Source organism: Nuphar pumila, chromosome 5 (genome assembly GCF_984573655.1).
Source record: "Nuphar pumila chromosome 5, dmNupPumi1.hap1.1, whole genome shotgun sequence".
Taxonomy (NCBI): Eukaryota; Viridiplantae; Streptophyta; class Magnoliopsida; order Nymphaeales; family Nymphaeaceae; genus Nuphar; species Nuphar pumila.
In genome coordinates, this window is record NC_143253.1 from 107,461,126 (window position 1) to 107,475,852 (window position 14,727).

The 14,727-nt window shown below is 35.4% G+C and overlaps 1 pseudogene; it reads right to left on the reverse strand.

Moving 5' to 3' along the window:
- Window positions 1-2,523, reverse strand: part of LOC149838045 (protein HIRA-like) — a 43,548-nt pseudogene extending 41,025 nt beyond the window's left edge.
- Window positions 2,524-14,727: the final 12,204 nt, after the last annotated feature.

The window sequence follows — 14,727 nt, forward strand, 5'->3', positions numbered from 1 at the left end:
GTGTTTTCTAAATCCAAAATGGTGCAAATAGAATATCAATTTTGCTTTATGAGTCATGTCTACATACAAACTTATATAGTTTCACCTTCACAGGCGAGCGTTGGTTTTACATAGCAATACTAGATGGGCTGGGTACATATGACCCTAGTATTTACTCTAAATGAGTATTTGGACTATTGAGCATAATTTTGAAAATGTTAAGTCCTTTAAAAGAACCCTTTGAGCCCATTCAAGATTAAGCCTACCTTGGAAGAAGTAGTGGTACAACCAAGATTGGCATTGTTATATTGATTTTGGGAGCGATAGATTGTCGTGGGCATCCTGTCACTCAGGTTGAGGAGGTCGAGGATATCGACATGTCTTAGGTGATAGACATTAGACTCCCGCAGTCAGTAGATGCATCCATTTCCTTTTTAAGGTCATTGTAAGACTCTTCTCGGTCACTGATTGCTTGTTCTGGGAGTCTGGTTTAGTCAGGTATTCAGATAAAGCACATTAGAATAATATACCCTCAGAATGCTTCGTCTGAATGCAAATGTCATCCACTATGTACCAGGGTGTGATGGTAAATATCAAAACAAAGACCTTTTTTACATAAATTGATATGAAAAGATGCCCTGTTAATATCACACATAATCAAGTTTTAAATTGCATAATTGTTTATTGAAGCATGCATTTTTATTTGAAATTGAATACTAAAATCATGCTTAATATTTAAATTATCTGATTATGATAATTGCTTACCAGTCTATCATGAGTCTGACCCCGTTTTATGGAGATTACATGTTTAGGTATGTAATAAATTATATAACAATTGATGTCGGACAAGAGCGGCATTGAAGAATCCAGATTTTTCAAGATCCCGAGATTAATTTAGGATTTATTTTAAATTTTAAATTCTAAATATTTTATTATCTGGACCTTGTGTAAAGGACTGTGTATATAATGCTTGTTTAAATTTAATTGTCTTTATTTATATTGTAGTTTGTGAATTATATAACCCGCTTGAGGTTTTAAACCGAAGCTTCAAAACCGTTTTCATAGCTTATTTTAAAAATAATTTTCTTTTTTATTTTTATGCATTTTTAAAATTTTAAAATCTTGCGGCATTACACTAAATCTGACAACTCATTCTGCCCCCATTATCAATGGGGGCTCTAAGAAACTGGTGGAAATGTTTGTTCAACAGCATGATGAGATTGGTTTACTTGAAGAATGTGTTATGGCATATTTAGAGCTCTCTCCTAGTTAACATGTAGAATATTCTATAGTTCTTTCCTTCTTGGTTTTCTATTCAATGCCATAAACTAAAAAGGATGCTTGAGTTATTCTTGAAATTGTGTATTTGGTAGAGAAATGTTAATATCCTATTTTTCTTAGTGATTTTATATTCAATGGAATGCTATTAGGAGTAATAAAAGAATAAAAGGAGTGGTCAGGTTTATCGGCTTTTTAATGTTGGAGGCCAGAGAAATGAAAGAAGGAAGTGAATTAATCTGTTTGAAGGAGTCAAAGCCGTTATTTTTTGTGCAGCTATTTGCGAGTAAATATCTCATGCAAAAAATTTGCTTGTTAGGTACTTGGTTAGGGGTTAGGCATCATTGTGCAAATTTCCAATGAACATTGCCACCAGTGGGGCCATCTGGAACTGGCTAAAAGGTTCCAAAGGATGCAACAATTCTGAAATGGATTATTGAAAATACTAAGACTGGTGTAATAACTTTATACAATGTTGCATAGAAAGGGGAATGAAATGGACATGTTTGGCATGACACAAGACGAATGCTCATTAGTTTAACCTACCTTGTGATTTGCATGCTATGTTAATTCACCTCGTCACTGGATTACAAATATTAAATGCACAACTATACTTTGTCTATTTAAGCAAGAAGGTTGTGATCTGTTTGGTAAGTTGACATCTATCACATGTTTTTGGTGAAATAATGATTATGTGCTGTAGGTGATGTTATCTATATAGAAGCAAATACTGGGGCAGTTAAAAGAGTGGGCCCTAGTGATGCCTTTGCTACGAAATTTGATCTTGAATCAGAATAATATGTTCCATTGCCAAAAGGCGAAGTTCACAAGAAGGAGATAGTACAGGTAGTTTAATCCTTTTCCCTTTTTGTGCTACGGAATTTGATCTTGAAAACAGTTCTCAACCTCTGAGAAACTTGCTGTTCTCAATAATTTGCGATTTGTAGGCACCTTTTTGTATATAAAAAATTTGAATCATCATGTTTGCTGTCATGCTTACATTTCACTATTTGCATCCTTAATATGTGGATTTGCAGTAGGGTTGGAAATTAGGTGTTCAGTATTTCCTTGAACAGATCAATATTTCTTGTCTACCAAAGTGTGTGTGGTTTGAATCTCAATTTAGGACTCAGGTTACTCAATTCAGCAGGATTAACAGTTTATTGAATTACTTGGGACTAGGACTGTTGTGGTGGTGTTAAGCGTATAAAGGATGAGTTGACCCCCCCTATGCAATGTTACCTGGAACTTATACCAGCCAGCCATGTCCGACATGTCCTGTAATGATGCCAGCACTTGTGGTCACTATTTTTTTAATTTATATTGTTTACGTCTCTTTTTATAAACTTAACATTATGCTTTTATATTTTGGATTTAAATATGCTTATTATGGTTAATTTTGCTTAACATGAGCATCTTGATGTGGCTTCATAGGAGAGCAGTATGTTTATGGTTTTATTTGAGTCATCAAAGAAAAAATTACTAAAATAAAACTAGAATTTTCATAACCATAAGCGTTTACTGGCGCAAAAAATGTGCCAATAAAGTGGCGCTTTATTTTTTTTTAAAAACATAACCCTTTACTGGCGCTATTGTTTTCGTGCCAGTAAAGTAAGATTTACTGGCACACTTTTTGCACCAAAAATTAAATTTTCTGGCAAAAAAAAAAAAGGGGAAAAAAATATCTTTACTAGCGCAATATTAGAGCCAGTAAAGGAATTTTTATTGGTGCAAATTTAGCACCAATAAAGACGATCTTTTCTAGTGCTACCATTTCGTGATAATAAAGACTATACCGACAAGACCTACTATGGTGCACTTACTAACATATCGACAACGTCAGTAAATCCCTTTACTGGCGCTTTCCCTGTTTTTACTGGTGTGATTTTCGTACCAGTAAACGTGTAATTTTTTGTAGTGTGATTTGTTGATTTTAGGAGCAAGCCTGTGTTTTGAAACATAACAAATAATATAAGGGTAGTTAATTGCACTAATTGAAATCTTTGGATGTAGTGATGTAAATGGTTTGGATTCGGGTTGGATGTGGCTAATACCAGATCCAGTTAATCAGATATTGGCTAAATGAATTCAGATTGTGGTTCAAATTCTGATGGAGAAAAGCTCATACGTAAATCCGATTTTTTACATGTGATCGGATTTGGATATCCATATGATTTGGTAACAAAAATGAAAAGCATATCTGAATGTGATTATATCAGATATGGTTTTAGCTTGCTGCTGAATCTGAACAAATGGTCGGATATCAGATGAATTATGATCCATTGACACCCCTACTAAGTTTCTTTTTTCAAGTATCAGAGAGCTTCTGAGAATTCTTCCAGGTGCTAGGGGTTCAAATGTGTTGAATTTGGTGGAACCTCTGATCCAAATATAATGTATTTGGATGCGAATCTTAAAATAGAATGGAAATGTGTTTTGGCACTACACTTTGACATGCTTGGAGGGACCCTTTCTCAAGTGAGACTCAGATTTGGATGGAATTTTCGGTATCATTGGTGTTAAGATCCAGATCAAATACAGTTCATTTATAAGATTTAGATGTAAAACACAAGCTTTTCCTATTTGTCCCCGGGATCCAATAGTCTAAAAAAAAAATTGGATTCGGGTTCAGATCTGCATGGTCGGATCTATATCTCGAACTCTGATTTGGACACAGACTTACTGACTAAAAATTTGCATTTCAATTCAGATAAACCATAATCTGAACTGTATATAATCTGAAGAAGGGCCAATAAAAAAAGGTTTTGCAAGATAGGCATTTGAAATACATTAGAAAATTTGGGCACTTGAATGTAATAACTGAAAAGTTGGTCTGTCTTTTGTAAATATATGTAATTAGTTGCCATCTTTTGGTAATTTACTGAGATATTTCATGGTAAGTTCATGTTTGATGTCCTCATAATTCCATACAGCATAATTTTTTCAATTCATGAATCCACCTCTGCAAAAAAATCTGATTTCTACACAATCAGGTTTCAATAGTATTTACTTGGAGCTTTTCAGATCACCAAAAGCTTGCTTTAAAATGTGAAATTGTGCACTCCCGAAGCTTTGAGGCAAACTTTAGCTTGATTTCCTAATTAATGGCAAAATTGAGCTTTCTTTACATGGAAAATGTGCTTCTGTAACTAGAAAAATGATTCTTTAAAAAAATATATATATGTTTTCTTTGAAAACTGGCATATGTGACAGGTATTTTTGGATGAAAACAAAGTGAAATTCATTTAAGTAAAAAAAATCTATTAATTATGTTTCTTAAAAGTGTTCTCTACTCACTTCCATCGCTACTAATGCATGTTAAAAGCTCCATGCTTCAAATGATGGGGGATCACTGCTGCTTTACTCAAGGGCAGGGTATATCAGCTACCGAATCATTGTGCATACATGTCCATTTTAGATTTTAGGGGATAGTTTGACTCCCTGTCAAGGTTAGGACAGAACATCTTGCCCAGGACAAACTGGCACACTATCCAGTTTGTCCTTGGCAGGGTTTTTATTTTTTTACTTTTTGTTTGTTAAAAACTGTATCATCCCCACTGTTCCCTGGGGGCTTGTTTGATGCGGCATTCCCCGCATCCCGTGGCACGCTGTGGCTGTTTGGAATGCCGCGTCGAACAAACAAGGGACGCGGGAACGCGTTCACCACATCTTTTTTAATGTGGTATTTCTGTTCCACCCTCCATTACGAAAATAACAGGGATGTGGTGGATGCGCGGAACACGCTCACTGCATCTTTTTTAATGTGGTGTTTCTGTTCTACCTACCGTTACAAAAATAACAGGGACGGGAGGAACGTTAAAAAAAAAAAAAATTGGTCCCGACTTTTTCCCAGATGCTCTCTTTCTCTCTTCGCCACCCGCAGGGGACCGCCTGGTATGCAGCACGGTAGTCACTCTCCTCCTCGGATGCCCGCTTCCCACCAAAGGAGAGGTCCAACATATTGTGGGTGATCTCAGGTGCAGCAGCACATTTAAAGCGCGGAATCGCATTGCGCACCTGATCCTACCTTACTCCAAATGATATCACTGATTTGTAATGAAGGATAAATTAAGTGAATCATGGATCCCAAGTTGACTCAAAATGCACGTTTGATTTCAACTTGTCCCATGACATGACAATCGCTGAGGGTTTCGAACATGAGACCCCTAGGTTATGATAGTGTGACCTAACCGTCCAGCTATCAGCGTCATTCAACGTCCTTATTGCAACCAAAATTCAATTTATGCTAAAAGTTGTATGATTAATCTTTTTACAATAGCCAGGTTTGAGAATCCACTGAGGCCATGCTGTGTGGGACTGATCAACAGTAGCTACTGTTCAGACTTGGATCTGCAAAGGGAACCCAGCGTACGCCTGGTCTGCGTGGAGGCTGGGCCTGGTGGTGACGCTGATGCTTACGCCTTAGAAGCGAAGCGCGTCTCGATGCGAGGCGCACACTTTACCCATGTGAAGAGTGCCCTTCAAGACTCAAATGCTTCACTACAATGCCTCAGTACCTTCAGCGTGCGCTTCGCCTCTGAAGCGTGCGCTTCTTCTCTCACAACACTGGTAGCTAATGTTTAGACTTGGATCTGCAAAGGGAACCCAGCCTACAAGGTATGTGACAAAACAGCAACTGCAGTTTTCTGGGACAGGGTGCACCCAACACAGGCTGCCTGGTCTGCAGTTGTCCAATTCCTCCACCCAACTCTCCAAAACTTGTTCTCATGAGAGCTACATCATCCTGGAAATGATCCCAACTTAGAAAGCAAAATTGTCCTAATTGGATTAGAGTGGTGTTAAGCAAGTTCAAAGTTTAAAGCTAACTCTATTTGCATTCAAGTGCTAAAATGTCAAAAAATAAGAAAATCTTGAATGTCAACTATATATTTGCCATGTCTTGAAAGTTGTTACGGTAAATGAAGGTTGTCTTTTATAAGAAAAATGTCACAAAGATACGTGGACACGAGGACGTGGGATGTGGGTTCGATTCACTGAGTTGGAAAATTTTTAGAAATGGCACACGAGGTCTTGGAATTTTTTAATTTGGAATCATTAAAAACTATTATTTTTATATTTAATATTATTTTTTTTAATTAAAATAAACAAGATATGGGATCTAAGCCAACATAGGAAGATAAGATGCCCTAATTATTTTAAGCTCCTGTGTGGAGATGATTATGATAGAGGGGTGATTGATGCAGGATCTGGACAAGCTCAAACAAAAGAGTCCTTATCGTTTTCCTTACAGTAGGAATGGGATTTAGAAGAAGACTGGAAGCATTACTCCTTTCCCTTCAATTCCTATTTATTGATCAGAAGCCGTCCCAGCTCCCCGAATTAAAAATAATGAAATAATGCAACACTAATCCATGTTTGAATCAGTGTGTCCGCTTGTGTCACCAGGGACAAACAGCCAAAATGGCGTGTCCTTGTGACATAGGGATCCTTTTAAGAAAATCCAAAATGCAAAATGGGGTCGAATGAGATAGCTGGACAATAGGTGGCACTATCATAATTGAGGGGTATCGGGTTCAAACCCCATGGGCGTTATCTCCTAGCTTAAATAAAAGAAAAAGGTGTTCATGGCGGTTCTTGTTGTGCTTTTCATTATTTAAGTATCCAGGCAAGGAGATTTACTCAGCACATTATGGGTTTGTGAGCTCGATCTTGAGGTTCATTAATTTGTTGGGATTTTGATTATTCCTAGCCATGTCCCCAAACGGACTCAATTGATATGATGCCCAGACAATTGTTTCAGTACCTCCACAACTAGAAATGTGAGTGCCAAAGAGACATATGTAAAGCACATTGTTAAAGAAATCTGATACCTTGACAAAATCCAAGTTTTTTGATGTACAGACAAAGCCCACTTGTAGGGATGTCAACGGGTCGGATACAGATGGAAAAATATAAAATCGAATTGGATCCGACTTAATCGATTCAGATTCAGATTCAGATCCAAAGTTGGATAAAAAGATAAAATCTAATCCAGGTCCGACTAGTCTAAAACCATATATATATACACTTAATTGAATTCAGATCTTAGTTGGATTCGGATTTCAATGCAAAACTAATACCTAATCCAAATCTGATTTCTAATCAGATCCGGATTTGGCTACCAAAACTGACTACTCAGATTTGGATTTGGGTTGGATATCGTGTTACATCCAACCTGTCCCTACCCACTTGCCTTTAAATCCCTAAACTTTTAGACAAACTTAAACATGTGAGAAGCACTTTGAGATGTATCACTCTGTTTAAACTTGTTCACCGAGGAATCTGTTAGCAAAGATAATCCAAATGATAAACTCGATAAGCTTGAGTTTATCCAAGATCATTCTGTGCCAAATGGGAAACTCGATAAGCTCGCAGGTCACGATAATGATAATCTCGATAAGCTCGAGTTTATCCAAGATCATCATGTGCCAAATGAGAAACTCGATAAACACAAGTTTATCACCTTAACAACAGGTCACTATAATGATAAACTCGATAAGCAGGAGTTTATCATTTTAGCTCAAGAGGCCAACGTGATTGAGAATAAGAACAAAGTTCAAGAGGATCAAGTTACTAAAGAAAATAACAATAGGCAGCTAAAGAATCAGTTGATACTCTTGTCATATGTAACCGAATGGATAATAACAATCAAAATAATGATAATCGGCTAAGGAAAGTCGATAGACAATGTAACCAGTTTTGTAACTATTTTAATAGTGAAAAACTCTACACTTATCGTGTTGAGTGAAGTATCATGGACGTAGGTGATTTCTCATCGAACCATGTTAATATCATGGACTTTAACAATTCAGCTTGAAGGGTTGTGGCTTTATCCAAGCAAGCCAGTGTGGTAGTTGATTCAATCAAAACAAAGGCAAACCTGGTTCAAATCACCCGAATGCCAAAACCAACCAAGAAAAAAAAAGAAAGTTTTGTGTCAAATATGTGGCAAAATAAATGACTGCACCATCAATTGTTGGCATCATTTTAATCATGCCTATCAAGCCGAAGATGTACCACAAGATCTTGCTGTCATAAAATTATCAGATAGCCAAGTGCAAGATTGATTCCCTGACATGGGAGCTACCTCTCACATTACGACCAACCCAGGTAATTTTGAAACTTGCTCCAAATATTGTGGTTCAGAAAAAAATATGCTTAAAAATGGTGCTAGATTAAATATTACCCATGTAGGGTCTACTAAAATTAAAAATGGTGACCACTCTTTTCACCTAAATAATGTTTTGGTTGTTTCCGAAATTAAAAAGAACTTGATGTTCGTAAGTCAATTAACCTCTGATACACTATGTTTGTTTGAGTTTTCATTTGATGGTTTTGTGATTAAGGACAAGAGGACAGACATGCAAGTGACGACAGGGAGTAGAGTAGGAGATATGTATGGATTCGACAACTCAAGAAACAAGATTGGTCGTGAGCAACAAGTTTTCTTTTCTTCAAGGTTTAGAAACTTCAGTTGAGACTTTTGGCATCAATGACTTGGGCATGTTCATGCGCAAGTTGTTGACTTTCTTGAAAAAATAAGTTTATTTCAATAAAATTGAAGCCCATTAAAAGTGCTATATGTGCAAGTTGCCAAATGGGTAAAATAAGCTGACTTCCTTTTTTCTCTATTGACACAAATAAATTTCACTAGAAAATGTTACCATGTGTATTTCTGGGTTATAGTGGTCACCACAAGGGCTGCCACTGCCTTTTTTCCCCTACTGGCTGAGTTTATACATCAAGATACATTGCATTTGATAAAGGTGTTTTCAAAAAACCAACAAGTGAGTGAGTTAATCAATTTGGAAGAATGGTCAGATGATAAAGACTCATATTATCATCACATTTTGACCGAATCTAATAACCAACAAGATCCAAGGAACCTAACGTGTGAGTAGCAACATGGTCAACCGATCATAAAAAGAGAGATTGTTCACAATGATCCGACTAGTGTTCCATCTCAAGGTACTTAGGCTAGAGACTTAAGTCTTGATGATAGTAGGCAGTCAATTGCTAATGAAAGAAGTGAAGAAGGCACTTACGATACTCATAATTATCGAGTTTATCATATGGTCACTCGTATGAGGGACAAAATAGTAAAGCCCAATCCCAAGTATTTTGTTGCTTTATCTGTTCCCCTAGAACCCAAGAGCCTGGAGATGCATGCCCTCAGTGTCAACGATACATGAGATCTTGTGCTTAAAGAGCATGGAATGCATATAATCCGAAGTAAATGGATCTATAAAACTAAATTAAAAAGTGATGGATCAGTAGAACAGTTAAAAACTCGTCTTGTTGCAAAATGATTCAATCAAATCTTGGGTATTGACTTCATGAAAACTTTTTCTTCAATTATAAAGCCAACTACTATATGTATTGTCCTCACTATTTCTTTGGCCTATAACTGGGATATTCAACAGTTGGATGTTAAAAATTCATTTTTACATGGTCATCTGAATAAAACAATGTTTCTTGAACAACTTTCAGAATTTTAAGATCCTCAACATCCAAATTTAGTTTGTAAACTGAAGAAAGCCCTATATGGTCTAAAGCAGGCTCCTCAAGCTTAGTATAATCGGTTTGATACTTTTCTCCTGTCTCTTAATTTTTTCTCAAGCATTGTTGATCCCTCATTATTTATCTGTAAAAGTGGATCCATGATAGTCATTGTCTTATTATATGTTGATGATACTATTCTTATTAGCAATGATACTCAATTTCTTAGTCATTTTATCAAAACTGTAAGTCAACAATTTGCAATGAAAGATCTGAGGTTCTTGCACTATTTTCTGAGAATTGAAGTCTAATGGTTTTTAAGAGGTCTATTATTAAATCATAAGCAATATGCCTATGAGCTCCTTGATAAAGATCAGATGGTTGGTGTCAAGCCTGTCTCTACGCCCATGGTGACTCATGCCACAAGCACCACTGATGGTGATTTGCCATTCTGGGACTGTACCTTTTATCAGAGCCTTGTTGGAGGCCTTTAGTATCTCACAATGACTCACCCAGATTTATCATTCAATGTTAATTTTGCCAGTCAGTTCATGCATAACCCGACCAATGTTCATTTTTAGATGGTCAAACAAATTCATCGTTATGTTCATGACACTATTGATCATAGAATCTAGCTACTCTTGCACACCTCCTTGTCATTATATGCATTTTCAGATGCTGATTGAGCAGGTTGCCCTATTACTCAGCACTCGACCTCCAGCTTTTGCATGTTTCTTGGTAACAATTGCATTTCCTAGAGTGAAAAAAAGTAACCTACTTTTGCTAGGTCAAGCTGAGAAGCGAAATACAAATCCATGACATCAACCACTGCTGAACTTATGCAGTTCACATTTCTTTTGTGTGATTTGGGAGTATTTCTTCATCAACCACCTATTCTTTTTTGTGACATTATTTCGGCTCTTCAGACTACCATGAAGCCTGTGTTTCATTCTTGCATGAAGCATGTTGAAATCAATTATCATTTTGTCTGTGAAAAGGTTGCGCTGGACCCTCTCATCACTTGTTATGTGATCTCCTCCAAAGAGATTGCTGACATCTTTACCAAGCTTCTTTCGAGTACTCACTTCCTTGATTTATGAGTCAAAGTGGTTCTCTTTGCTCCGCTCGCAACCAGTTTGAGGGGAACTATTAGCAAAGATAATCCAAATGATAAACTCGATAAGCTCAAGTTTATCTAAGATCATCCTGCGCCAAATGGAAAACTCAATAAGCTCGCAGGTCACAATAACGATAAACTTGATAAGCTCAAGTTTATCCAAGATCATCTTGCACCAAATGAGAAACTCGATAAACCCGAGTTTATCACCTTAACAACAGGTCACCATAATGATAAACTCGATAAGCTCAAGTTTATCGTTTTAGCTCAAGAGGCCAATGTGATTAGGGATATTGTTCCAGCTCAAGAGGCCAACATGATTGAGAATAAGAACAAAGTTCAAGAGGATCAAGTTACTGAAGAAAATAACAACATGCAGCTAAAGAATCGGTTGATACTCTTATCATATGTAACCAAATGGATAATAACAATCAAAATAATGATAATCGGTTAAGGAAAGTCGATAGATAATGTAACCATTTTTGTAACTATTTTAATAGTGAAAAGTTTCACACTTAGCTAGTTGAGTGGAGTATCGTGGACGTAGGTGATTGCTCACCGAACCACGTTAATACCGTGAACTTTGTCTCTCATGTGTTTCTCTTTAGAATCAATTACCCATCACAAACTGGCAACACAAGCACAAAGAGAATCTGACAAATGTGGCAAATGTGCACGTTCTGGACACTTGAGTTTCTGTTTGATTGGTAGTTTAATACTCTCTCTCTAGTTTCACATTAAGGCTCTGTTTGGGAGCGGATGGAAAAGCAATTTCCATGTGTTGCCAAAACATATTAATGTTATTAAAATGTGGGTTGGGATGAAGTTGCAAACATCTTTTGTGAATGATGGTTAAATTTGGTTTTAGAGTTGACAACTCCATTCCCAATGCAGTGTTTGACAATACTGTTGCTCCAAAACAACAAAACAACAAGTGATGAGGATATTTACAAAGTACTCGGGCCACAAAAAAATACAGAAAATCACTGCCACCTGCAGCGATTTTCTGTGCAAAAACAGAAAACACGGAAAATAGCTACCGCTTAGCAATTTTCTTTGTAAAATACAAAACACAAAATTGCTACAGGACAGAAATTTTCTGTATTGTGTATAGCCCATATTTGGTGTGAAACATCTGTTTTTTTTGTTTTGTAGTTTGGAAAGATGATGCCGTGAACAGGAGGGTCTCTCCTGAGCCTTACAGGATTTGATACCGAACTACTGAAATAAAGAACTGAATTAAATATGAAAAAGGAAGCAAAGAAAAATAAAGTATCAAAATTCTTTTAACTTCACTTTTTTACTGTTTTCTAGATACGTCCACTCATCTATAAATAAATGAGATTTTTTTCTAATTCAAATCTAAATAAACTTACTAATTTGATAATCCTCTAAAAGATAAAACTTATCATAATCTAATAAATTCTAGATATTGGATCTAATTAATAAACAATCCAATATCTATTACAAATGAACAAAATAATAAAATGATCCAAATACAAAAGATCAAAATGACAAAAAATTCAAAATCTAAATTAGATCCTTATTAACTCGGGTCTTGTACTCCACTCCTGTTTCATAAGGCTATCTCAACTCATTCGTGAGCTCCATTAAGTCTATGTTTGGGAGCGTTGTTGGATGAAAAAACAATTAACATGTATTGCCAAAACATAATGTTGCTAAAATGTGGTTTGGGGATGAAGTTGCAAACATCTTTTTGTGAATGATGGTTAAATTTGGATTTAGAGTTGCTAACTCCATCCCCAATGCAATGTTTGGCATTGCTGTTTCTCCAAAACAACAGAAATAATATTTACAAAGTACTCAGGCCACCAAAAAACACACATAAAATCACTGCCACGTGCAGCGATTTTCTGTGCAAAAACAAAAATAAAAAAAAAAACTGCTACCGCTAGCAATTTTCTGTGTAAAATACAAAACACAAAAAATCACTACACGCACAACAATTTTCTGTGTTGTGTGTGGCCCAGGTTATTTTTATGTACTTGGGCTCAATCAGATATGATCCCCTCTCAAATAGAGCCTTACAATCACTAACCATGTATCAATGTAATTGTTATTTTCTAGTGGGAAACATTTTTTTTTTTTTTTTGTAGTCTGGGAAGACTATCTCAACTCATTCACGAGCTCATTGATATAAAAACCCCAGATCTCCCTTTTCCACTAGAGAATACACCCAACTACGGCATTGCATACAGATAGATATATATAAACAACAGATACCTTTAAACACACACAAGTTGAAATAATTTTTTCCTAAATTTTTAATTAGTGGAATCCAGTAATCCCCTGCCTCTAATGTCACAAAGCTTCCTTATGAGTTCAGACAAAAGGTCTGAGCATGTTGTTGGCTGTGTGTTTCACATCTCTCCTGCATGATCAGTTTATTTCCATGTGGTCATGTTTTATTCTTGTGTGGTGAATGAAACCAAGAATTTATTTTAATTATAATTTAGATTCTTTATACTGATGTCATTCTTGTTTGTATTTCATGAACCCCACTGTGATATAGTGTGTAGTTTTTGTTTTTTTAGTAGCATGAATATTTAATTAGGTTTTAGGGTTTTTTTTGTGCATTTTTAATTAGTATTTTGGTTTTTAATTTTTTTTAATGAGTAGAATATTTAATTAGGTATTTTGTTTTTTTTTAAATAAACATTAAACATGAACCACATGCTTTTTTTAGATAAAAATTTCAGTTTTTCTATCAAATAGCCTATAAATGAGTGATGCCTGTTAGGATTTAAAGTTTTGATTTGGTTTTTTATAAAAAATGGCATAATTTTTTTTATGGTTTCATGATTTTTTTTTCAATGGTAATTAGATATGAATCATGAATTGTCAATAACAAATGATTGATTTTAGTTAAAACAGTAACGGTTTTGTTTTTTAATCAATTAGTTTAAACGTATAGTTATGAAATTTGTAAAAATTAGGGTTTTTTTTTTTGTAAAAGTTATGCTTTAAAATAATTTATTTTTCTGGAAATGTTGTTAGTATAGTTCATTAAGAATTATTTTTCCTTTTCACTATACATTCGTGGCTACCCCAGTTTAAATTCCTGGTTCTGCCCTTGATGACAATAATAATGTCATGAAAGCTCCTCCTCCAATTCACCAATTCAAGGCAAAATCTTGAAATTCAACTAATGATTTTCTCAAGCTGACAAGTCCCTTCGTCATTCTTTATGAGCAGGTTGCCGAAATATTCCTTCAAGAGATATCTTGATGCATAAAAATTTCACACAAAGCGTTAAAGCTTGCAAGAAAGACCCCCCAATGATTAATTATATTTACCAATATGTTAGGACCTATTCAAAGTGTTTAAATCACCATAGATACACTCATACTGAAAAATATCGTGATACTTTAAAAAACACCACAAAAGAACATGATATGTAACACCTGTTTTAAAAGTTCAATATGTCATGGTGTTATCGTTTGAAACAATATATAGTGTTTTTATCATCATATTTAGGTTGCTAGAAAACAGTTTTTCACATATTTTAAAATTTTATTCCTTGCTTTATATATATTTCTAATTTTTTAAATGTGTTCTGCTTTTCCTGATAATAACCTGACATGAAAATTTTGAAAATCTCATGACAAACTTTTCTTAAAGTGAATTCATGTTGCTTTCATTTGATAGCTCCATTTTTTTTGGCGCCTTACCAAAATATCTGAATATTCTTGAAAGTATGAGATTAATTAATTATAGGGTGTTGACGCAGTTTTGAACCTTATCCCATCTATCTGGACAAACAGGTTCATCCAAATAGAGCATATCTTGTTTCTAACAAAAAATATTTTTATTTTATTTTAAGAATCTTGCTT